The 14,137-nt window shown below is 37.0% G+C and overlaps 1 protein-coding gene across 4 annotated transcripts in view; it reads left to right on the top strand.

Annotated features, from left to right (window-relative positions):
• TENM2 (teneurin transmembrane protein 2) overlaps positions 1–14,137 on the top strand; it is a 1,665,603-nt gene that overhangs the window by 1,325,417 nt on the left and 326,049 nt on the right. The gene's annotated exons all lie outside the window — the stretch shown is intronic.

Below are 14,137 nucleotides of genomic sequence, written 5' to 3'. Positions count from 1 at the left end.
CTTTTGTGAAAGCTGGACTTTGCTTAAGGTTAAATTCAGTGCTTAAATCTCAGTGTAAGAGATGCTTTTGAGTCTTATAACCCTCGGGGAGCTTGCATTCTGCAATGTGATTGCAACAGCTAAACAAACAAAAATAATTTACTTATTTACTATTTATTGTGTAATGCAAAATCCAGCATTGAGTTTAGGTCTAGGTGAATATGGTTTGTTTGCCTGGCATTTCATCAGATGAATAGCTCTACCCTTTTAGACAGTACTGTAAAACCTATTTCGTGTTTATGTTTTGTAAATTGAGATTAAGTAGCATCCTGAATGAAATACGTGACTAAAACTCGTAAAATGCATCTGTGTTTAGCAAAGCAATCGCCAAATTAGAATAATGGATTTATGTCAGTTGTCAAATGGAGTTAACTCTGAAAGTGCTGTCCACAAGTGCACTTGGATTACAATAAAGGGCTTTCTATTTTAACAGTTATTGAGAGGAGCTAATTTATCAGGCAAAGCCTATGAACTTAAGTCTTGTGATAATAAGAAATTCTATAGCCGAAAGGGTTTGTGGTTTTGGGAAACGTGCCCTTTTATTCTCCATAAAAATACATGGAGGCTTTATAGGGATTCCAAAAGGCAAAAATAATTTTAATTACTTCTAAAATTTTACATGCTCATAAGTGCCTTTTATTCACAACTGGTATATTTAACTATTGGGACTTCTGTTTCTGGTCTTCACTGGCTTTGGTGCCTTTTTTTCTCTCCTACGTTTTTACAGTTGCTCCCTGTATTAGCAAACTGAGACTCAAAATAGGAGGAAGGGATTTTGAGCAGCAGTTTCATTGTCACACTGAAAAGTGAACAAGCAGTCAAGGATAGTTAGACCATTATTAGGGCTTTAGAGGAAAGCAAATAATATTGTAGTGACCAGAGTTTATGGTGAAGTGGAGCACTTATTAGCTGGCCCTGAAAGCAGAGCTGTGAGAAGCCAACTTGGTGAGCTGTCAGAGAGTAAACAGCGTTTGATAGGCAGAATTTCGTGTTGCAGACCCACAAATGAGCACGCTGAGGGTTCAAATGAGCGGGTTTGCTTGAGAACTTTGGTCTTTAGGCAAGTTGCCCCCAGTGCCTCAGCCCTGCTCGCAGCGTCCGAGTGCGCAGAGCTCCGGACCTCGCAGAATTCCATGGCAGGGCTCTCTGTGGCCCTTTGCAGGGGCAGGTTCCACAGGACAGGCAGGGACAAGCCACCACTCAGCTGAGCAGGATCAACCCCCAGGGAAGCTGAGTCTCCCAGCAGCCAAGAAGGGACTTCACACCTTAGTACTCACCTTCAGTGGGAGTTAACCAGACACGTTCCTCTCATAGAAAGGGACAGATTTTATTTTTTATCCTGAGGACCTGAAATCAGACAAGACAACTTGTAAATGTTTCATTGTTTTGTTGGGGACATTTTTTACTTTTTAACTTGCTGAACCTGTTTATTATTTGGCGTTGGAATTGCCACTACACCTCTGTTTCACCTTCCAAAACGTTTCTGTGTGTTCTTCCAAGCTCTCTTCATGCTTCTTTTTACACACATGTTGGATCAAACTGCATTTAAGAGTAACTTCTCTGACGAAAATGAAAGTCCTGGATGTAGAGTGGTACTTTAAATGATATTTTGTGACTTATATACAGTGTATAAATGGTAGATGGCTTTTGATAGAAATTAGGCATGAAGACTTTTTTCCTTATGAAATGGCAGGAAACTAGGAGGTTGAAGACGAGCCACCTTGATCTGTTTGAGATCAGAATTGCAGAGGATTTCTCTCTCCTTTTGGCATTTGCTAACTCTGCCCTACTAGATGTTAAATGGGTGATTAATAGAAATAGCAGCATTTTACTGATGTTCCAGTAGATGTTGCTGGAGAGCAAAGTAAAGATTACTTCATCCACAGAAAGAAATGCAGTGAGATTACAAAAGCCAAAGAAAAACCTCAAGGCTTTTCATAATAAGAGACCAGTAATTTTTTACATCATTATTGTAGGTGCTATTCCATCTGAAAACCTGAGCAGATACGTGTGCTGAAAGGAGGCACATGTAGATACAACCATCTGCCTTCTTGTAAGGTTTTTAGGTTTTACTTCCCTCTTTTAAAATGTTATCACTAGTATTAACATTGTTTGACGTGTGTGTTTTCTTAGAGGAAGTGGTGAAAGACTATCCCTAAAAGTTAGTTGTTTGTTTGGGTTTTTTTTCCCCCAATGCAGCCACAAAATACAAATGTTTAATTATAAATTAAGAAATGAAATGCATGCAACTTCAAAATTAGAATTCCAGTGCAATGAAGTTGCTTTCCTTTGAGAACAGCAAGAACTTGCCAAATCAACACATAGGATAATTAAAAGACAAAAAAAATACTGTCTCTTAACTTGTACATTATTTTATATGTACTTTTTTTAAACTGTGAGCAATTGTGAGTTACCATCTTCTTATGTGATTAAATTCTGAGAGAAACCCTATGATGAGTCTCAGATCAATAAATTGTAGAGTACCTAATGGCAAATGTGAGAATAGAAAACTCTCTGGTGCTCTATGCTAAAACTACTGTTTTATTAATTAATCTGATAAAACGATAAAGCAGTCCCAAAGGACATGAGGATTTTAGTATACAGGCACTAACTGATGCAATTTCAGGCAACCACTGACCTCTATCTGTGGGAATATTTATTTTTGGAGATGATCATCAACCGTAACTGATTTCAAATTCAAAACACTAATGGGTGTTGTGTTGGTTTCTTTAATCCCAGCTTTTCATGTAAAGCAGGGTAAACATGCAAAACTTAGGCTACTCATTATAAAATGAGATCTCTCTGCGTGCAAGTGGTTTGTACCTATTTGTACCTTAAATAAAAAAATTAAAAAAGGAAAAACAAGAATTTTTTGAAGATCATCTAGAGAAGAGATTTCTGGTTTTGGAATTAAAATGACTGTGTTTTGCTGAAGTTTATAATCCACAGCAGTGTGGCTTTATTTGGTTTGCCACTTAGCATGTAAGAAAATTTCAGCATCTGCTTATAATTGGAAAACGATGCAGATAGAAAAATGTGTGGCAGATCTCTACAGTCAATCTCCCACGTCATTTGCATTGTAGATTATTTATTTATTTATTGTAGTTTCTGTTTACTATTTTAATTGGGTTTTGCAGATGCGTGCATCAAAATTTCTTTAATCTGACAAGCTTTAGTTTGATGTTTGGGTTTTTTTCCTGCACAGTTTTGCTGTTGCCAACAGGGGTTTTCCTTAATGTTCTCCTTCTTTAATTTCTTGCTCAAACTGACAACTGTGCACCTACTAAGGCAATTCCTTAACCTTCAGAAAACTGTTTGCATACTTTCCCTGCAGAAGTAAAATCTTTCTGCGTTTCATGGCGATGGTTTAGGCAATGTCAGTCTTTTACATATTTACTGAATAGTCATGTAGTTGTGAGGGTTTTTTTCCTCAGTCTTAATAGTTCCTAATGTTTTAGAGACAATTAGCCATGGCCACTGAAGTTTGTGCATCCCAGTTGGGTATGGCCAAAAGTTCATGAGCACTTTTCCATTTTTACAGTTCTGTGTCATTCAGAAAACTAAACCTGACTGTTGCCTGTGAGAACATCACCTTCCCCACTGCAGTTTACCCTCAGACTTGCCAGTTCAATGAAATTATACACAATTTAGTTTAAAAGATTGTAATATGTCATGAGTTTCTAAAGAGAATTCCCTGTTGAAAACACTGGCAAATTCAGTTGAAAGTCTTATGACACAATATAGCCCCGAGGAATAGACTTTTCTCTTTGTATTTCTCAGTTCTCAAAGTCATGAAGAGAAAAGCAAGCACACTTGTATAGTGGAATGAGTACACTATGGAAAGCTCAGAATAGCTGAATGGGGTAAATAATTCTGGCCACAATTGAGTTTAGTGCCACAATTTCCAGTAGCAGCAGTACTGGCTTTGTAGGTTTGTCTCTGGATGCTTACTTATGTAAAAACAAACACAGAAATCTGAAATCATGTCTTTTAAGCCCATTTGAAATTTCAAAATACATACCTGGTCTCACATTATTGGAGCAGAGGGAGAGTGGATGTCTAGGAGTCTGCAGTAAGTTACTGAAATATAAAGCTGTGATATGTACATAGGAAAATGTACTGCAGGTAACAGTAATTGAATGACTTATTTGTGAAGCTTGTTTCAAATGCATCTATATAATTTGTTTCAAGAATGTGATAGTCTTATTAAAATAGGTAAATAAAAAGGTGAATGAAAATAATGTAAAAAAAAATAGAAATAGGATTTGGCAATGGAGACATCTTAAGAATCTTCTAAAGGCAAAGACGTGGATGAATATATTTTCCTTGTTTATGCTGCAATAACTCCTGAGTAACTCCAAGTAATGGATATAAGGAGGTTTTTTAGCTGTATTGTGTAGAATATATTTAGCTAACACAGTTCTTACTCAATGCATGCAGTTTTTGAAGATACAGAGCTCAGTTGCTATCTATAGCTTATATTGATTTAATAAAATTCAACCTGTAGCTCATAGCTGATTCCAAATCAAATAAAGTTTTTATTCTGTTACCACATGCTTTACGATTATAAGACTGTAAAACATTGCATTAAAGATTAGAAGGCTTTATCTCCCCTCCCACAAAGTAAAAAAAAAAAAAAAAAAGTGAAAAAGCTTTTTAGCTAAAGCTTTTTGAAGTAGGATGTTTTTTAAGATCCTTCTCCTAAACTTACCTTTCTGAGATTCCAGAGGATAAAATCATATGAAAGTATCTTATGAGTGGTCCTTCTCTATAGAACATTAGCAGTGTTAGAAACCCCACTGTATGTTTCCAGGAATTTTGATTTAGAACTGAATACAAAGTATGTGCCTTTCAGATTTCACATGTTAATTTTGTATATATTTGTGGTAATGTTTTTTGTTATACTTGACCTCAGAGCATTACCAAGTAACAACTCTTAACAGTGGTAGTTATTCTAACATTGTTAGGGAAGAACAGAGTCTTTCCTGTTCCCCTCCTTTCTCTTCATTCTTTGATTCATGTCTATTTTGAATAGATTTTAGTTGACAAATTCAACTCCTTCAGCCCTTTCTGCTTGGTCTAAATGTCAACCCCAACACAGGCTTTTGTGCAGTTTTTTCCCTGGCAGCAAAATGGAGACAAGGAATCTGCTGCAAGATGTTATCATTTGGTGGGGGGAAGAAGTGTTGATACTGAGTTGTGAGAGACTGATCTCCTCTCCCCACACACAACAAGGTCTGTTTTTCAGTTACTCAGAGTGTCTGGTTTGTAGCACTCCCTCCCCAGCAGGTATTCGTGCCTAAATGAAACCTGGATTATCTCAATATTTATATTGATATTTGTACTTGTAGCCTAATTCTGTACACAGCAGATAAGGCATGGTGTGTTTGTGTTGGAAGGACACAAAGAGAAGAGAGGGAATAAAAGCAAAAGACTTTGCATGTGTAGAAAACACAGGAGAGGGAACGTTTCCAAGAACAATGTGTGATTAGAGTAAAAACTGTACCATCAAATACTGCATGCAGATTCCTCTCAGGTCAATCTATTGTACTGCTGCTCTAGTATGTGTACATGGACATAAATAATGTATATGTGCTATACATATATACATACAGTCTCTAGAGGTCAGTAGAATGTAAGGAATGGGCAGATGTTCGGTTTTCTAATATGAGACTTGGAGATGCAGCCTATCAGTTGTTGCTACCTAGAAAAGATGAATATGTTTCTAATGAAATTTGGAAGTGAAGTAATTAATCAGAGTTAACAAAGAGCTGAATGGAAGAGAATCATGCCTGTCTTGTTGCGGAAATGAGTGTAAATTATTTGTTTTGGGCAAATTCCTGATAAATGCTCATTTGTGTTCTAAGCAACTTGACAGCAATCCAAACCATGATTATTGTATTACAGCTCATTATACAGCATCTCCTTCCTACCTTCTCTGAGAGGATCTCTTAGAATGACTGAAATACAAATTAAAATGGTCTTTTGAGAGAGCATATGTCAAATGCAAAGCAAATTAGGGCTCCAGTGCAGGCAACACATTTTCTTTTCACATTTACACAGTTAGCCATGGCCAGCCTTAAAAAATTAATTGTTTTATCCTCGTTCACTACCCTCTAACATGAAATCTTCTGAATGAACTGATCACTCGTGGTTGAAGGTTCTGGTTTCTTTCTTAAAACTGCTCTCACAGAATCATTTAGACTGGAAATGACCTCTAAGATTATCGAGCCCAGCCTATGACTGAACAGCACCGTGTCAACTACACCAGAGCACTAACACCATGTCCAGTTCTTTCTTGAACACCTCCAGGGATGGGCACTCCACCACCTCCCTGGGCAGCCTCTTCCAATGCCTGAGCACCCTTTTGGTGAAGAAATTCTTCCTGAAGTCCAACCTGAACCTCCCTTGTGGCAATTTGAGGCCGTTTCCTCTCATCCTGTCCCTTGTTCCCTGGGAGCAGAGCCTGACCCCCACCCAGCTCCACCCTCCTGTCAGGGAGTTGTAGAGAGTGAGAAAGTCCCCCCTGAGCCTCCTTTTCTCCAGGCTGAGCCCCCCCAGCTCCCTCAGCTGCTCCTGGTGCCCCCCAACTCTGTTCCCTTCTCTGGACCCACTCCAGCCCCTCCGTTTCTGGAGCATACACAAGTATATTGTTTTATGTTTCCATTTTTTTCTGGAAGAGAATGATAAACTGTTTCATTACCTTGGTACACTGATTTTTTTTTTTTTTTTTAAGTCAGCATTGGGCAGGATACAGGAATCCAAGTCGACTGCAGTGAACACAAGAGATAACAGGCTTCACTGGATGTGAAACCCATGTGGCTGGATTTAAATTAGTTAGGTGTTAAATTTATCTATATAGAAAGGTCCTTAGAAATGAGTGGTTTATATGCTCTCTGTTTCTCTCTTCAAAGATGCTATTTGGGTGGTATTTGATATCTTTCTTCTGTTTCTGTTGTAGTTATGCTTTGCACTGTGATAGGACAATTCCTGTCATGGAATTAGTTAGGTCATCAATTCCTTTTTCACTTGTTATTTTTGTTAGTTTACCTGGAAGCTATGCCTAGCTATGTCCCTAGGTACTCTGGAAGGGATCTTTCAAAATAGTGTACACACTTGTTTTAGTTGTTGCAGGAATCATTCTGCTTTTCTTCCCTCATTGTTCTTTGAATGTACTGAAAGCTTTCTGTAAGCATTAGGTGTGACAAAGAAAAGATGTGGAAGTGGAGCTCAAAACCTCAGTGTATCTACTTTTGGAGAAGTAGGAAAGCTGTCAATGTTCATTAATTGTATGCTTGTATCATAAAACTGTGGAGGTAATGAAAGATGTCCTTGAATTCATTATTAGAAACCAAGAAACTAGTATGGCCCTTCAGAATTTACAGTGTTATTTCATGTGCTGGAATGGATGCTGAAGAACCTGTTCTCACAGGTTATCTATAGAAGCTGAAGAGCAGTTGAAGTTAATATAACCAAAAGAGAGAAGCTACCTCTATAAATAGTGAAGAATTGACTTCCTCAGTCTGAAATTATGGTGGGCCTTTGGTTTTAGTTGTTTTCTGACGATATATTTTATTTTGCCTTCCTAGTCTTGTGTTTGTGCGATTATGAGCTCTCAGGCACAAAATCATTATGTTATAACAGCAGTGGTCTGTATTTTTAGATCCAGTGGCTCTTCTCTGCCTCACTGAGAACTGTGTGACTGTTTGTGGGGGCAAAACTGAGTTTCAGAAATATCACTTCTAAAAAAACACATCTGTTTTCACTGGAATTTTTTTTCCCCCTTTTAGAAACTTAAATCCTGCTCTCCACTATTGTTTTGCTTTAGATCCAACAGCACTTTTGGTGGGTGGGTATCTAAGTGAGGCATATTTTTGGTTTCAGGCATACAAGGAGTGGACTGGATCTTCTGTAGACTGTTCTTAATATCCCCAGTGGGTTACACAAGGGAATAGGGAGTAACTGGATACAGCAAAAAATATAGATAAGATGATTGTTTCTTAAAAGAACCTAAGAAAATCTTCAGCACGTTCACTTTTCAAAGATATATGGAATGGTGTTTTTAAAGAATGGTTATCAGCAGGCAGAGTAAGTTTGTGTGTTTCACCCTACATTTCAAGGCATGCTATTAGAAAATGATGGGTTCTTTTGAATCTACAGCCTAGTAGGCAGTCATAATATTAAAAAATTGTCTGTGTGATTATTTGGGATTGTGGAGAAATTGATTTCATTACTCAATTGGTCCCATAGTTCTGTGTTCAATGTTTTATTTCCTTGTGACAAGAGGTGTATGCTTAGAAAACAGGACAAAAGTGCTTGCCTTCTAAAACAAACACCACAGAACTCAGAGAGAATTATGTGCAAACTTGAGTAACCATGACATTTGGATCTAAAGAAATATGAAATGACAGTAATAACCAGTATCACTGTAAAATTACAAATTATTTCAATTTAAGTGATTTCATTTTTCTGCACACATTTTTAAAGTCTGTCACCGTAAGCTGTTGACTTCATCTTGAATGCTTTCTGCAGTCTTGACAGTTGAGGATTTGTTAATACTAAATCAGTAATTGTTGGCTTTGAAGAGGGATCCAGCATCTTCAGCAAGAGCTTATTAAACTGTAAAATATGGATTGCCTTTACCCTAATGGCCTCTGAATCCTATTATCATCCCATTAGAGGGTGTGGGATTTTAGTAATTCTGTTGTTGTTTTCAGTGGGCAGCAAGTACAATGGGGAAGGGCAGGGGTTAATGCAATTCATCTCCTGTAATAGTGTAACAGCGAGTCCTTTATCGTTCCATGGGAATCTTTTCCTTATTGCAGGGAAAGTGGCTGCAACCAGAACTAGCCCCCACCCCCCAAAAAAACCAACAAACCCTTCGAGATTTCCTTCATTGCCTCCACTTTGTAAACAGAACAGAAATTAATAAGTTGATAAATAAGCAAGTGCCAAGTAGGCTGCGGTCTAGAAGGGTTTTCAATTGCAATCATTATGCCAAGTGGTGTATTGAAATACCTCTTCAGATAAGATCATTATATTTTTAATTATTTAATTGCATTGATACTATAATTCTCTGATTGGTTTCCAAAAACATGAAAGCACCTTATTCTTTTCCTCATGTGAAAAGTTCAAACCAAAATGTAAAGAAGAAAACAAGTGATGTAAGTGGTGAAGGTGGAACTTTTGTACTTGGATGACAGTTGCCTATTTTGATCTGTAAAAGCTCCCTCCAATTATAGTACACCTTACTAGAGGAATAATTTCTTTAAAGTAGAAAGGAAGATGAAGCATTAATAGGTATTAAGTGGGGGTAGAAAAAGTCATGTGCAGAGGTTTTGTCTGCCTTCAGTTGTGCACGAGGCCAGTGTGGAACTTTCTCAGCACCTGCTATGATTTATTTTTTTTTTCCCCCCAAGTGTTTTATGGAGATTGATTTGACAGCTGAATTTCAGATGCTAGAGGCAACTTGCTTCTGATTTCAGAACAGGATCAAAAAGGGGAAGATTTCAAACAGATATTGCAAGATGAGCTAAGAGGGACTTGTCAGTGTAACTTTTCAGATAAACAGTATCTGATACGCTGATGTGCATACCATATTGAGTTGGGATTAGTTTGATTCATGAGATGCTTCTAGCTAATATTTCCCTTTTCAAATAAAGATAAAAGGGATTATTATTCAAGGCAGCTCCTTTACCTTTATCTATTTATTTATTTAAGAAATCAGAAGACACTTGCAAGGCTTGGAGTCTTCATAACTGTTTTTGGTTTTTTTTTTTCAGTGTTTGTGTTTACTTCTTCCGTAGTTTTGTCTATAAACACAACATGAATAACCAGATTATTTATTTATTATTTATTATGAATAGCCAGATCTTGCATGAAAATAGTAAGAAGGGCTAGAGCAGAAATTGGTAGAAGAGAAATGGACTTCTGCCTAAAGCTCAATGAGTAATAGTCATGTGAGCAGCTTCTTACATCCTACCTGTGTTTATTTATGCCTTTTGCATGTTGGGTAACAGAGCCCAAGAAAGCAAAAGAGACAGATCTGTACAGAAGCACTTCAGATCAAGTGCTCTATAAATATTAATTTCAATATACAGATTAATTAAATAAGTATTAATTATAAAATGTTAGTAAAATCATCTTTACAGTCTTCCCTCTGTTCAGTTTGTGGGTCCTTGCAGTTGTTACACACAAATACTTGCTCCCATTAGGCCAGATCTGTTCTCTGTCACTGGTAATTCTGGGTTTTGGAGAAAAGGGATCGGTTGGAATGTCACAATTAGGAAGGATGAACAAGAGTGCTGGAAAGAGAGAGCCTGGTTTTGTACGGTGTAAAAGTTGCACCTGGATAATCTGAAAATATGCAATCAGGGACCAGTAACCCAGTTTCTTTACGGTGGAGGAGATAAGTTCTCTTTTACCAGTGGTGAAATTTAAATGCCTTACAGTGTGCTCTACAAGTAGGTCAGTGTTATAGCTGGAACCAAATCAACTGATTTGTCAGCAAACTCTTCTCCCTCCTGAGCTCACCCTCTTCCTTATTGGGTAGAGTCCATCTGTCTCTGTAGGTCAAAGTCTGGTTCTGGTGAGTGCTGAACAAATATGTGGGAAGGTATGATCTCCTCCCCTGAGTTAATAATCTAATTATAACCTACTCACATAGAGACATAGTATCTAAATATTTTAAGGGTTTTCTTCTTGCTTATGACACAATGTTAAATAAGGTTCCACTAGCAGAAATGTGCTTACTTGAGAAAATGGCTTTGTTCTGTTAAATCTCAGAATGAGTCTTTGTTCTAATCAGTAGGACCTGGATGATGACAACAGAATGAGGGAGTATATATTACCTTTCTATATTTGAATTTCGTTTAAATTTCAGAATTTTGCTACACCCTTTCAGAACACAGTTAGTAAACAAAAAAAAAAAAATCACTAAGTAGCAGCACTGTTACAGACCCTAATTAATTTGCATACTCTGAAGTATACCATGAAGACGAGTAAATAAGGTTTGACAATACAATTGTTGCAAAAAAAAAATAATTTTAATCAAAAATTGTAGCAAAGGGCAATTTTAGAGGACTTTTGCTCATAGTTTTGTGTAAACAAAGCAAATGTGTGTAATGGCCATCACAAGAGTAAGAAAGGTTTGACCCTGCCTTGTGATGCACAAGAGAGCAGCTGGAGTGAAATATTTAAGACATTTGAGGACTAATTTTTTCAGGTTGTAATGATCAGTAGATACATGAACTATCTTCAGCATTAGTCCATTTGGTTAATGTTGTTTTGTGTATCTAACAGGTTCTCACTTGTGATGCATTAGTACACTATTATGGTTTGATTACTTCCTATGATACAACCAACTTTTAATTTCATAACCTTGTTTTATACTGGATTATGTTTTGTGGTGCAGCACTTAATAAGAATATAGCCATTAGAAGGCCTTTTTTACAGAAGGCCTCTCATTACAACTTTTTTATTTCAAGCCTACACTACTATATTTTTGTTTATATGCTTCTAAACTGCTGGTTTAGAATGTATTATAAACTGGAAAGTGCTGGCATGGATTTATGTTTTTTGTGGTTTGTTTTTGGTTTTGTTTTGTTCAAATATAAATTTTATTGTAATTTAAACACATTGTGATTAAACAAACTATTTTTAAAAAGCACTTTAAAACAATTAAATTTTTTCAGTTTCCTTTTGGTATCAGAATGCCGGCCCTGTACTTTAAGTACTAACATTAATCTGCCATCAAGACCCTGTTGTTTAAACATTTGACATATGCCAGAGAGGTGGAGAAGGGAAACAACAAGCAAACAAAACATTTGTGCCAATGAGCTGCATTTTAAATTAACAAACAGCGTTGGTGTCTCATCCCAAATAAGAGAGCTGAACATAATAAAGCATGCAGTAGTTTCATTTTAATCTGTAAAATAAAAATGCAGTGCTTAGGGAAAGCACTGGGGGAAGGTGGAAGTAGATGAACATAGAAGTAAAGAGTGGCATAGTCAGGAATTAAATAACTTTCATGCAGGTTTAGTGGTCAGTTGTTAAACCCTGGGCCAATAACTTGAGCAAAAACTTGCAATCTAGTTTCTATAATGTGATGAAATAGTGTATCTGATTGTTGAAGATCATTGATTCCAATTAGTAAATGTTCTTTTGAATTAAAATTTCATTCTCTCTAGGCTCTGGTAACATTTCACTTTAGTTTGGCTCAAAAAGAAGATTGAAATCTAAAAAAGTAATCTGGTCCTTTCAAACCCCCCAAAAATCTTGACTACCAGAAGACCTTTATCCAGCTAACCTTATCCTTCTGTCTGCTTTTGTTGCTGAGCAGTTCTTTATTTCAAGTGGGGAAAAAAAATGTCTTTCCAAATATGATTTCAGTTGCAGAGGTTTGAATGACGAATGGAGACCCAAAATGCATGACTGCAGTGCACAGGGGACTATGACCTACAGCATCCATTTGTATTTTGGGAGCTGAATTATACCCATCTGGGTGTACTTGGTGGTGTAAATTTGTCTGCCTGAGACATTTAAGCTAAGCAAGATAATCTCTTCCTGTTTGGATCACAGGTTGTCTCTTGGTCTTATTGGAAATAACTTCCTTAGAAGAACTAATTTGGGAAGGATAAAGTCTTGTTATGTCAAGGCAGATAACGTGAAAGGTTGAGCTTATTACCTAAAAATAACTGGAAATTAATTAATTCTTTCTTTCAATTTTCTGATCCTGGCATACCACATGGGGGGGAAAGCCAATAAGCTAATTGAGTCAGGATTAGTTTTGTTCTAACTGTAATCCAGCAGAAATTTCTGTTATTTTTCCAAAAAGGTCTGCTAAGCAAACATCATTAGGCCCAGCAGTTTGAAAGGTGTTATCCTGCTCCTGCCTCCCACCCTCCCTCCTTCTGAACAGCAGGAACTGCAGTTTGAATTGATCCGTTCAAAAGTCCATTCTAGAAAGTCTGAGGGGTCATCTCCCAGGAATGTTTATTTGAAATGCATGTTCTGAGGGCAGAAAGTAACCCATCCATCTACAGTTCTGTTTTTAAATAAGAAATGGTGGTTAGCCCTTGAGATTTTTTGTGTTGATGACCAGCTAAGCATCCTTTCAGTGATGTACAAATCGGAGTCCTGAGCTCAAACTGAACAGTGTGATTGGACCTTTTAGATATTTAAGGTTGGCTTGGCAAAGGGCAGCAGTCTCTGTTCCTGTTTTCCATGTCGAATTCCAGTAATTTTATGTAGAATATCACATTTCTCATTATGGGAACTTCAGCACTGTTGCCTTTACCAGACATTATCTCAAATGCAACTCGTTGGATTTCTTGCTGAAAGAGCTTGTGTAAGCAATGAACCTTTCTGACCTCATAGTGGAATTTTCATTATTTCCATATTATTCATGATGATCTGAATTCAGTCAGAGGTGTGAAATGCAATATCCTTTTTGCAAAGTAGAAATGCTTCCTATGCAATCTCAGCCTTGTGTTCCATACCCATCCTCAACTGCAGGTTTCATGCAATGTGTTTCCAATACCTGTATATTAAACTAGAGCTCTCCAGGTATCAATAATTCTGTGTAGTGGCAAATGTAGAGTGGTTTAATATTTATTCCTTCCCTGCCTTCTGATGAAAAAAAGCCCTCTCACCTACATTAACAAAAAGCCTGTCTGCATCAGAATGTCTGCTTTTTTAATTAAAACATTGAGTTGAATTTGTGAATGAATTTGTACCCTGATAGCTCTGGTATTTTTAGAGACACAAGTGACACTGACTGAAGCAAGTATCTGATTCAAAGAAAAGATTTGGCTATTCTAGATTCTTCTGACTGTGAAAGCTAGAGATTACATGTGGCTTATATATATTCTACCATCAGAATGCAGAAAATGGAAGAGTTATTGTTACCTCCCCACTTTAATGTTTCTACTCACTCCCCCAAAATACATCTTAAGTAGAAGTACTGCTGTTCCTACTACATCATTGTAAAACAATATTCTAATATTGTCAGCACGACTTTATATTAACCACTTACAAAATTACTCTGTATGTATATGGAGAGAGTGGTACATAGAAATCAGAAACCAGATTTATAAAA

Source organism: Manacus candei, unplaced genomic scaffold, assembly GCF_025592945.1.
Source record: "Manacus candei isolate 608988 ecotype Guabito, Panama unplaced genomic scaffold, ASM2559294v1 h1tg000037l, whole genome shotgun sequence".
In the NCBI taxonomy this organism is placed as follows: Eukaryota; Metazoa; Chordata; class Aves; order Passeriformes; family Pipridae; genus Manacus; species Manacus candei.
Note: the sequence above shows the minus strand (reverse complement) of the source record. Positions and strands in the feature narration are given on the sequence as shown.